The sequence below is a fragment of the Mustela nigripes genome, unplaced genomic scaffold (assembly GCF_022355385.1).
Source record: "Mustela nigripes isolate SB6536 unplaced genomic scaffold, MUSNIG.SB6536 HiC_scaffold_305, whole genome shotgun sequence".
Classification (NCBI taxonomy): domain Eukaryota; kingdom Metazoa; phylum Chordata; class Mammalia; order Carnivora; family Mustelidae; genus Mustela; species Mustela nigripes.
This window is the reverse complement of record NW_026739713.1, coordinates 2,339-14,895: the sequence shown is the minus strand read 5'-3', so window position 1 is coordinate 14,895 and position 12,557 is coordinate 2,339. Positions and strand designations below refer to the sequence as shown.

At 45.7% G+C, this 12,557-nt stretch overlaps 1 pseudogene; it reads left to right on the top strand.

Annotated features, from left to right (window-relative positions):
• The first annotated feature begins 1,491 nt into the window (after positions 1-1,491).
• On the top strand, positions 1,492-2,982 carry LOC132008568 (elongation factor 1-alpha 1-like; annotated as a pseudogene).
• The last annotated feature ends 9,575 nt before the right edge of the window (positions 2,983-12,557 follow it).

The following is a 12,557-nucleotide window of genomic DNA, read 5'->3' as shown; positions in this document are numbered from 1 at the left end:
TACAAAGCTGTAATCATTACGACAGTATAGTACTGGCACAAAAACAGATACACATAGATCAAGGGAACAGAACAGAGAGCCCAGAAATGGACCCTCAACTCTATGGTCAACTAATCTTTGAAAAAGCAGGAAGGAATGTCCAATGGAAAAAAGACAGTCTCTTCAACAAATGGTGTTGGGAAAATTGGACAGCCACATGCATAAGATTGAAACTGGACCATGTCCTTACACCACACACAAAAATAGACTCAAAATGGATGAAAGATCTCAATTTGAGAAAGGAATCCATCAAAATCCTTGAGGAGAACACAGGTAGCAACCTCTTTAGTCTCAGCCACAGCAACTTCTTCCTGGAAATATTGCCAAAGGCAAGAGAAGCAGGGCCAAAAATGAACTCTTGGGACTTCATTGAGATTAAAAGGTTTTGCAGAGCAAAGAAAACAGTTAACAAAACCAAAAGACAACTGGCAAAATGGGAGAAGATATTTGCAAATGACATATCTGAGAAAGGGTTAGTACCCCAAATCCATAAGGAACTTGTCAAACTCAACACTCAAAGAACAAACAATCCAATCAAGAAACGGGCAGAAGACATTTCTGCAAAGAAGACATCCAGATGGCCAACAGATACATAAAAAAGTGCTCCATATCACTCGGCATCAGGGAAATACAGATCCAAACCACAGCGAGATACCACCTCACACCAATCAGAATGACTAAAATTAACAAGTCAGGAAATGATAGGTGTTGGTGAGGATGCAAAGAAAGGGGAACCCTCCTACACTTTTGTTGGAAATATAGCTGGTGCAGCCACTCTGGGAAACAGCATGAGGTTCCTCAAAAAGTTGAAAATAGAGCTACCCTATGACCCAGCAATCACACTCCTGGGTATTTACCCTAAAGATACAAATGTAGTGATCTGAAGGGGCATGTGCACCCAAATGTTTATAGCAACAATGTCTACAATAGCCAAACTATGGAAAGAACCTAGATATCCATCACCAGATGAATGGGTAAAGAAGATGTGATATATATATGTACTTATGTATATATCTGTACACTCCATATTAAATTGGATAATAGTCTATATTAAAATGGAATACTATGCAGCTATCAAAAATATGAAATATTGCCATTTGCAACAATGTGCATGGAACTAGAGGGTATTATGCTGAGCAAATTAAGTCAATCAGAGAAAGACAATTATCATATTATCTCTCTGATATGAGAAATTTGAGAGGCAGGGCAGGGGATAATAGGGAGTAGGGAGGGAAAAAAATGAAACAAGATGGAATCAGGAGGGAGAGAAGCCATAAGAGACTCTTAATCTCATGAAACAAACTGAGGGTTGCTGGGGGTGGAGGCGAGAGATAGGGTGGCTCGGTTATGTACCTTGGGGAGGATATGTGCTATGGTGAGTGCTGTGAAATGTATAGGCCTGATGATTCACAGACCTGTACCCCTGGGGCAAATAATACTATGTTAAAAAAAAAAAAGGGATTTTTCGCAACGGGTTTGCCGCCAGAACACAGGTGTCGTGAAAACCACCGCTCATCCTAAACCAGAATGGGGAAGGAAAAGACTCATATCAACATTGTTGTCATCAGACATGTAGATTTGGGCAAGTTTACCACTACTGGTCATCTGATCTACAAATGTGGTGGGATCGAAAAAGAACTATCGAAAAATTCGAGAAGGAGGCTGCTGAGATGGGAAAAGGCTCCTTCAAGTATGCCTGGGTCTTGGATAAACTGAAAGCTGAACGTGAACGTGGTATCACCATTGATATCTCCCTGTGGAAATTCGAGACCAGCAAGTATTACGTGACCATCATTGATGCTCCAGGACACAGAGACTTTATCAAAAACATGATTACAGGCACATCCCAGGCTGACTGTGCTGTCCTGATTGTTGCTGCTGGTGTTGGTGAATTTGAAGCCAGTATCTCCAAGAATGGGCAGACCCGTGATCATGCCCTTCTGGCTTACACACTGGGTGTAAAACAACTAATTGTTGGTGTTAACAAAATGGATTCCACTGAGCCACCCTACAGCCAGAAGAGATATGAGGAAATCGTTAAGGAAGTCAGCACCTACATTAAGAAAATTGGCTACAACCCCGACACAGTAGCATTTGTGCCAATTTCTGGTTGGAATGGTGACAACATGCTGGAGCCAAGTGCTAATATGCCTTGGTTCAAGGGATGGAAAGTCACCCGTAAATATGGGAATGCCAGTGGAACCACACTGCTTGAAGCTCTGGATTGCATTCTGCCACCAACTCGTCCAACTGACAAGCCCTTGCGTCTGCCTCTCCAAGATGTCTACAAAATTGGTGGTATTGGTACTGTCCCTGTGGGCCGAGTGGAGACTGGTGTTCTTAAGCCTGGCATGGTGGTCACTTTTGCTCCAGTCAACGTTACAACTGAAGTCAAGTCTGTTGAAATGCACCATGAAGCTTTGAGTGAGGCTCTTCCTGGGGACAATGTGGGCTTCAATGTCAAGAACGTATCTGTCAAAGATGTTCGTGGTGGCAATGTGGCTGGTGACAGCAAAAATGACCCACCAATGGAAGCAGCTGGCTTCACAGCTCAGGTGATTATCCTGAACCATCCAGGCCAAATTAGTGCTGGATATGCACCTGTGATGGATTGTCACACAGCTCACATTGCTTGCAAGTTTGCTGAGCTGAAGGAGAAGATAGATCGTCGTTCTGGAAAAAAGCTGGAAGATGGTCCCAAGTTCTTGAAATGAGGTGATGCTGCCATTGTTGATATGGTTCCTGGCAAGCCTATGTGTGTTGAGAGCTTCTCTGACTATCCTCCTCTGGGCCGTTTCGCTGTTCGTGACATGAGACAGACGGTTGCTGTGGGTGTCATCAAAGCAGTGGACAAGAAGGCAGCTGGAGCTGGCAAGGTCACCAAGTCTGCCCAGAAAGCTCAGAAGGCTAAATGAATATTATCCCCAATACCTGCCACCCCAGTCTTAATCAGTGGTGGAAGAACGGTCTCAGAACTGTTTGTGTCAATTGGCCATTTAAGTTTAATAGTAAAAGACTGGTTAATGATAACAATGCATCATAAAACCTTCAGAAGGAAAGGAGAATGTTTTGTGGACCATTTGTTTTTTTGTGTGTGTGTGGCAGTTTTAAGTTATTAGTTTTTAAAATCAGTACTTTTTAATGGAAACAACTTGACCAAAAATCTGTCACAGAATTTTGAGACCCATTGAAACAAAAGTTTAATGAGGAAAAAAAAAAAAGGATTGCTCATCAATCAATACCATGACATGATAAGCCACCGATGGAAATGCTTTTTGCATACATATATCCAATAAAGGACTTGTGTTGACAAAGAGAGAAAAAGAAATAGACAAAATGTCTATTTGTTAAATGTCCATTGTTAAAACTCAAATTAAAATATGTTCAACCTTATCAGTTTTCACTGAAATACAATTTGACACCCCATGCAACACACACACACACACACACACACACACACACACACACACACACCGGAATGTCTAAGTGAAAGTTGTCAACATTCAGTGTTGCTGAGGATTTGCAGGGACTGGAATTGTCCATCAATATCACAGTATTGGATGATACCTGGCATGATAGCCAGGTAAAGGATGTAAGGGACGGTAGTGGCTTTCAGTGGCAACACAGCATTGGAAATGAACAAAGGACCAGCACATGCAACAATGTGACTGAATCTCACAAACACAGAGCCTGAGGAAGTCAGACATCAGAGTATCTACTGTTTGCCAGCTAATGTGCTAGGTGTGTTACACACGTTGTCTCATTTAGTCCTAATCACAAGACCTTGAATTGAGGTAATTGTCCCATTCTGCAAACAAGGAGATTAAGGCTCAGAGCGTTAAGTGTCTTGTCTACTCTCAGAGCCAGTATGTAGCAGGTGACATAGTCAAGTGTAGAACACTGGGACTCGGTGTCCCAGGGTGCCCAGCCCCTTCCTGTTGAGGTCCGAAGCCAGGGCTGGGAGGCATCTCCAACCTCTAGACAGTCCCCACATCCTTGCTCCCTGGGTTCAGAGCATAATGCATCATCTATGGGAACAGGCACACACACATGTTTTCAGCAGAAGAACAAACAGCATTATTTGCACCAAGGAGGAGAGAAAATTCTCATGATGTCATATATCCTGATTTCTCATTGCTTTTAGTGTTCTAGTAATCAAACCGTGGAGCTAGAGTGGTACAGTATCTATCTGATGGAAGAGATCTTCACATTCAGAAAGAGCAGATGTGATTGAGCGAAACATGAGTACCCAAGGCTGTGTGGTCTCAGAGGAGGAATTCAGGGGCAGTGGTGCCTCTCTCCTTCTTCCTTGATTATCCTGTCCATCAGTCCCAAACCTCTGGCCTAGGTCTGTTTGTTCAACAGACAAAGAATGCAACCTACATATGGAAAGCACATACATAGTTCTAAAAAATTTAGTAGCCATATTAAAAAAGAGGAAAGTTAGTAAGAGATTTTATCTTGTTTGATATATTCAAAATGTTATTGTTTCAATATACTGTTGGGTCCCCCAAAATTGGGTACCCCAATAATGGGTCCGTGATTAAAGGAGCGAGACTGATACAAAGCGAAGGTCAAGCAAAGCTTTATTTTGCACCAAGCATCAGGAATCAAACTGGCCGGCCAGGGCCACACCTCTTACAGAGAGGGCAACCCCCTCCCTGCTTTCCAGACTAACTTTTATAGAGCAAGGCCATGTGGTTGGGCCTGGCCACACACAGGCCAATGAGATTGTAACACACACAGGAAACTCCACAGTGATGCTAGGCAACAAATTGAATTACAATTTACCCTAGTAGACATTTGGACCAGCCTATCACACCTTGGTTAGGATTGGCGCCAAAAGGCTCCCGAAGGGCGGGGCCCCTACTCCTTGGTAGCCAGGAGACAGTATGTGCCCCCACTGATTGAATACCTCCACCGGGCCTAACCCACCCTTGTACTTGGACTTTGTTACCTGGGACTGGTTGCCCGGACCTGCTTCTAAGGAAGTTCCCCTGGGGGTGGGGGGGCAAGGTCAATTTAAGCTTTATAGCAAAATGGCAGTTCAGCCAGGGTGGGGCTGCTCTGGCTGAATAGGCCCTTATAATACAATGAACATACAAGTTAGCAAAGAGAGATTTTACATTCTTTCTTTCTATGAAATCACCAAAAAATATTTTACCATACAGCACATCTCAATTCACCCCCTCCCCAGAGCTGGGCTAAATAAATAGGAATTTGGTTTGGTGCCTGGGACATCAGAAGGCGGTATAACCTATCTTAACCTTGACGCAGGGTCTGGCTCTAGTTCAATGTATCCAGGGTCCTTCCCAGAGGAAACACTGGTTCTAATAGAATAAAGGCAGATTTCAAGACTTCCTGTAAAAAAAACAAAAACAAACAGACAAAAAACCCCCCCAAAAAACAGAACACAACAACAACAAAACACTTTAGACTTTAAATGCTCACTAACATCTTATGGCTGATGGTTGATGGCTAATGCACATGGTGGCTTGGGTGCAATCGATCTCACATAATTCTCTCTTTAAAGTTCCTTGGCTCATAGGTAACAGTACCATTTATTGAGTGGTTACTGTATGCCTGGCATGATAGCCAGCATTGCACACGACCCTAAGAGGTAGATATTACTGTTATCTGTTTTGCATATGGGAAAAACAAGACACAGAAAGGCTAAGTGACAAGCCCAAGGTCATAAGACTTACAGACAACAGAGGGAAATTTGAACCCTGTGCAACCCGGTGTTCCAGGTCAAGCCTGTAATCTCAAGACTTTAATGAGTAACATCAACAAAAAAGTGCATTTTTATTGTAGTATAATATTTGAATATGTAGGATTCCTTTACAAGCATGATATAAATATTAAAGCATTTAGCTAATCCAAGCATTCTACGCTCACTTTACAGAAAAGCCTATTGCCTATTGCAGAAAAAGCTCTAACACTAAGCACCTTGCCTGTAAGACAACATATCCCAGTCATTCCACAGAACATGTAGTTTTAAGAAGTACTACACGGCACAGTAAAAACAAAATCTCAGATTCAGCTGGTTCGTGTTGCACAATTTGACGAAATGCTGCACAGAGTAAAGTGCCCATGTACCCTGACTGACGCAGCAATCGTAGCCCCAGTTTGCCCCCAAGCCAGGGAGGAAGGCAGGAGTTTTCCCTGCTTGAGACTTTTGGTACCAAGGTTCTGGGCAAATTGGACAGCGAGATGATCTTTCTACTTAAAACTGTAGAGGCCAGACAGACTCTTGCAAATGGGAAAGGAGTTACCCTCCAGCCCACCCAATACCGCTTGTTAAGAACCGACTCTTTGCCATTCCAGGTGATCTGCCTCTTGTCAGTGATGAAGTTCTAGAACCTAGGTGAGGTTTGGTGGGCTGAGGTCTGGAGCGGATGACCAAGAAAGAATTCTTGAGACATCTGTGGTGCAAAATGGTGACTTATTAAAGCACCACGACAGGACCTGTGGGAAGGAAGAGCTGCTGCCTTCACATTTCTGCTATCAAGCGTCTTTGTTAGTGATATTTGGGTTTAGAAGAAATTTAACTTTATTTAGGGCTGAGGAACAGAGTTACTTGCCTCTGGAAATTTGTGCTATTGATAAGGTAACTTCTTTGTTTGTAGATCTCTAGGACTTTTGTAAACCAAAGGAGACTCCTGTCTTACAGGATTGTGATCTCTGCAAGTCAACTATTTGTTTCTCATTTATGGCAGTCAGGGGTGCCTGAGGAATGTTACACACATTACCGAGGAGAGTGGGTGGAGAGGGGGTGCAAGGTACCAGCTTTTGCTTTGTCTTCAGCCAGCCTCCTGCTCCCTCATCATCAGGATCCCGAATAATGTGACCCTGGCTTGCAGTGTTGGTCTGATGAGGGAGCAGGAGGCTGGCTGAAGACAAAGCAAAAGCTGGCACCTTGCACTCCTTCTCCACCCACTCCCCTCCGTAAATAGTTAACTTGCAGAGATCACATCCTGCAAGACAGAGTCTCCCTTGGTTTACAAATGCCCTAGAGATCTACAAAGAAGTTACCTTATCAATAGCACAATTTCCAGAGGCAACACCCTCCCCTCCATAAACAAAACTGAGGAAGGCTGAGATAGAAGGAAATGTAAATATAGTTAAATCTCTTCTAAACCTAAATCTCACTAACAAAGATGAATGATAACAGGATCTTGACAACCAAAAATCTCCCAACTATCTTGATGTTAATGGCTGGCCTAAAGACAACATTGATCAAGCCCGCCAGGGCACGGCCTCTGGTGGGCCTCTGATATCGTGGCACTTGTAGGCCCTCTTTAGCATAAGAAAGTTCCATTGAAACCTCCCTTCCCTCCCCTTCCCTCAACCACAAGCTACATAACCTGCCATCCCTCACAACCCCGGGCAGCAGCTCTTCCTGCCCACGGGTCCTGTCCCACTGCTTTAATAAACCACCATTTTGCACCACAGATGTCTCAAGAATTCTTTCTTGGTCATCGGCTCCGGACCTCAGCCCACCGAACCTCACCTAGGTTCTAGAACTTCATCAGGTCCTCCTCGATGGGACTATCTGGTAGGCACCATCCAGTGGGTTCCTCAACTGCCTCCATCCCCCAACCACTGCCGTCCCTCTGGCCTCTTACCCACACTACAGCCAAAGCTCGGATCTTTAAAATGCAGATGTGATGTCAGGACTCTCTCCCTCAGCGCCTTGGCTGAAAACCTTTCACCCATCGCCGCCCCCCACCCCCCGACCCCGCCACCGCTGCCATGTTTCATTTATGATTCCATTGGGGAAGGGCTATGGTCTTTTTCACCCCAAGTTACACCCTTCCTACACTTTATGTGTTAAGATGGTCTTCCTTTTATGAAATAATAGAGACAGTGTGTCTGTTATTGGTTTTCTTGTCCTTAATCAAAATAGAAAAAAAAAAATTGGCTTGGGGGTGACAGTAACTTCTGCCACTGGTTTACGGATTTGAGTCTTGTGTCCCTTACCTCCAAGCTGTGTGACCTTGGGAAAGCAACCTGGTGCCACTTTGCCTCCCTGCCTCCTTCTAGGGGAGGTTGGGAGGATTGAGCGATCTAACCCTATGGAAAGCCCTCACTCAGCCGGCTTCTGGAGCTCCAGCGCCTGGGAGAGCAATCCTCCTCATTGGGCAACAGCGCCCCCCAGTAGCTCTTCATCCCGGCTGCAGACAAGCCACGTCCCTGCATCTATGAGGCTCAAAGGGTTGGCTGTGTGTGGGCACCTTGTGCCCAGGGCAAGACTGAAGCAGAAGTTGGGAGGAAAGCCATAAATATTCATGGACTCATGTAAAGCTCAGCCTGTCTGTGTCCCTGAGAATAAGCTTTGTTCCTTTGGAAGCTACTGTCCGAGCTCTCAGCTCTAGAAAAGAAAATGAAGTCTCTCTCCCTGGCCACCCCTCCCCCGAGCCCAAGTACCCAGGGGCTGCTTTCTTTGCGGAGCGGATATGAGGGCAAGCTATCTCTTCAAGGGGGCTAACAGGGCAGTGGAGCCCTGGCATTGTCACCCACTGGGGCCCAGGCTGTGTGTCAGGCACCACCAGCCACAGCCTCTCCTTGCCTCTGGCTTTTCTGGGAGGTCTGAAGAATAGAAAAGGACAGCTAGCTGAACGCGGGAGCCCTCTGTGTGACAGTCACACAACAGGGACAAATGTAAGTTCAGTGCTTTCTCTGGGAAGAGCCTTGCATGTTAAAAGGGCCATTCACCCCTTTGTCCTCAGACAAGGAGTGGCAGGAGAGTCTGTGAGACCCTCTCTTTTCACATCCCTGCCTCCCCGTGAGAGACTGACACGGACTCCCCTTTCCAGCCTGAGCTTGGAGACTTCCCTTTAGCCCACGAGCTTGGGAAGGAATCCCCACGAGGGACAAAAGTTTGGCTCTGGGTGTGAGTGGGCTTGCATTCAAATCCCAGCTCTGACGTTTGCTGACTGTGTGAGCTTGGGCAAGTCCCTATCTCCGTGACCTTGTGCCTGCATCTGTAAACTAAGGGTGACAGTGGTAGAGCTCTCATGGATTTGATATGGGATTTGAGTGTGCTGATCATCCCCTAATCTCCAGTGTCTACAGAGGCCAAACAGGCCTTGTGGGAGAGGTAGGCTGGGTGCAGGGCAGCAGGGACTGGTGGGGACTGTGGCAAAGTAGGAGACAAACCCCACGTAATGGGCTCAGCTGCTACTGGTCATTAATTGATTCAGAGCACTCAAAGCCTTTGATGGTTGTCTCCAGACAACCTCAAAACCCCCTAAATTGGGGGGTGTTGGTTTGTTTTTGCACAAGAGTCTTTGGCACTCTGGGGTTTAGCTGGCCGGCCAGAATAGATTTAGTTAGGGAAGCCTGGTAGAAAGAAACATGGCCTCGGTGCTGCCAGTTTTTCTCCGATGCTCAAGAGAAACAGGAAATCAGCTGCATTTTTCAATGCTGGCAATTAAACAGCATTTTAAAAACAATGCGCCAGGCTGCAGACAAAAATTACTGTTAGCTGTGTGACCTCGGGGAAGTCTCTTAACTTCTCTGAGTTTCTGTTTCTTCATGAATAATGACTGCAAGAATGCACCTTGCTCCTGATCTTAGCAATTTGCATAAATCACTTTATTTAACCTTTCCCTCAATGTGATGAACCACATATTGCTTCTCTCCCTCAGTTTACAGCTAAGGAAACAGAGGCATAGAGAAGCTAAGTAATTGGCCCAGAGTCCCACAGCCAGTAAGTGACGAACAGCTCTGAGGTTTCCAGATGAAAGAGTGCATGCAAACCATCAGCGACTATTAGCTACAGTTATTTTATCATTCTCATTATTACTACTATTATTAATAACAGAAATGGCTCAAGGTCACTTCTGATATTCAATTTGATGATCAAAGCAACCTGCGAGACTTCTGTTTGCCAGACAAACACTAGGGGCAGCTCTAAATTTTGTGGTATGTATTTTGCAGGCTGCTGCTGACCATCTGAAGCATTCCTTTCTGCACAGGCACCAGGCTACCCTGCCAATGGGCTTCCTGCGACAATAATTAGATTTAGACGCCTGGTGCAGTGGATAGATTTTCATTTCGGGGTGACCAAGCCAATCACGACCTGTAATTTACAGCCTGAGTTGTTCTGAAATCAATACAGATTTGCTCTTCACTGAGGAGGTTATAAAACACGGGTGACAGGAGGCCCCGAAAAACGGTTGACATGGGAGCAGATAGCTTGCTGGGGCCTGGAGAGAGGCCAGGCCACTTGAGAGACAAAGCAGAGGGTGTGAGAGACCCGCCTCTGTCCAGCAGGCTGCGGGCAGAGCCGCCCAGAGTTCCCATTGGGGTCCGCATGGGATGCAGTGTGACTAAGAGACTAGACCTGATTGGCAGAGAGGCGTGACAGAAACGGAATGAGGAGAAGTTTTGGAGTTGGGTAGAGCTGGATTTGTAAGTCAGCCTTGAAGTTTTCTACCTGTGGTTCTTTGGGCTCCATTCCCCAACACTCAGTCTTCTCGTCTGTACAATGGGCAATGCACTGAACCTGCGGCAGAGATGAAGATGAGATGAGTCAGCGTTTGCACACGTTTCCTTTCCTGCACTGTGAGGCTGCCAAGAGGCCATGAAGTCAGGGTGACCAGATCTGAATCCTGCCCCTTTCGCCTTTACAGTCACCTTTCATAGGTCCCTTACCGCTTTGAGCCTAAGTATTCTTGTCTGGGGATAATAATAGAAGCCCCCACCTGGGGTGGTTGCGATCATTATATCAGATATTAGCAGCATGCACAGAACACAGCATGAGCTCAGCAAGAGGAACGCGTTATTTTCGCCAGTCTGATTTTTTTCCATCACAAGCCAGGCACAGAGGAGGCTCTCACTGAGCCTCGTCTCAGCCACATGGTGGACTGATGTCTTCTTCAGGAAAGAGATGGCATCCTCCAACTGTGCAATTTGGGGAGAGTTTAATTTTAAAAGTTAATGACACTGAAAACATTCACATAATAAAATAGTCATTATTATCCATACACACACTATTTGCAAATGTGAGCTTGGGCATTGGACAGCCAACATGGGATAGCACGGGAGGGCGGGGCTACACCAGGGGCTTACCACCCTCCTCACCTATTTAGCAACCGTGGAATAATTACTTGATATATGCCCCGGCTTGTGTTGGTGACCTGGGTCATACAGGACTAAGACATGCCTCCTAGCAAGAAATAGACTCTCAAATTTTAAAAAAGACACAATCAAGCTCCACCAATTTTTAATAAGACACAGCCAGCAGGAGGCAACGTCTGTTACTGGTTACACATGTGGGCTTTGAAGCCAGACCAGTCTGGCTTTGATGGCGAGGGGCAAGATGAGGGGCACACCTGCACCTGCAGGATGGAAATCCCTGTACCAAATCATGGCACCGTGTCAAGACTCAGTTTCCTCATCTGCAAAGTGGAAATCATGAGTGTGTATGCTTAGAGGATCGCGGTGAACACGAAACGCAGCAATTTCACTAAGTCACCACGTTTCAGCAAGGAGCTCACTGACACCTTGAATGCAGCATGTGGGACCCTGAAGAGAAGACCCCAGGGAGCCATGCTTACACTAGCGACTCATGGAAACCACAAGATACCGTGTGTTATTTTAAATTGCTACATTTGAAGTCATTTGTTACGTGGCAACAGAATCACTAAGACATTAGGTAACTTGTCCCAACCTACCTAGCTCCCCAAGGATAAGAGCCAGGATTCAGAACCAGAGGGAACCTCCATACTTAGTCAAAGGTAACAGCCAGAGGGGTTAAAATGCAAAAGATTGTCTGATTAGCATTCAGTTAAGCGGAAAATTCTATTAATCAGAATCTCTAATTCCTGGACGTTATGATTAGTCAGGGATTTTCTGGATTAGAAATCGAGTTTTCCGTGGCAATGGGGACCTACGTTGTGGACGCCTTGGAGAATGGCAGCAAGCCTGCAGCTGGGAGAAGAAGGTTCTCCATCACATGTGACGCAAAGTTCTGATTCAGAACAGCCATGTTCCTATCTTGAAAATACAACGGGATCATCAGCCATCTGACACTGGGCTTCTGCTGTGTTCCTCCCCAGTGGACCTCAGGGGCTGAAAAAATGACATCTTGTGACCTATGACTTACTCCTTTCAAAGACAGAGCTTGGGGATTCCTGGGTGGCTCAATCAGTTAAGTGTCTGACTTGATTTTGGCTCAGGTCATGATCTCAGGGTCATGGGATCGAGCCCCACATTGGCCTGCATGGTCATTGGGGAATCTGCTTGAGATTCTCTCTCCCTCTTACTCTGCCCCTCCCCCCAACCCCTCTCAATCGCACACATTCTCTCTCTCTCTCAAAATCAATATATATTTTAAAAGAGCATGACTCTGGTGGAAGGAGATGTACACCAACCAAATAGCCACCCCCACTACAAATGTAACAACAGCAGCTCGCAGTCACCCAGACTCTGCGGAGCTTGACCCAGAGCCTCCCTGAGACCACGGTTTCCCCAAACAGACTCCCAACTGGCATCTCTTCTATCACTGT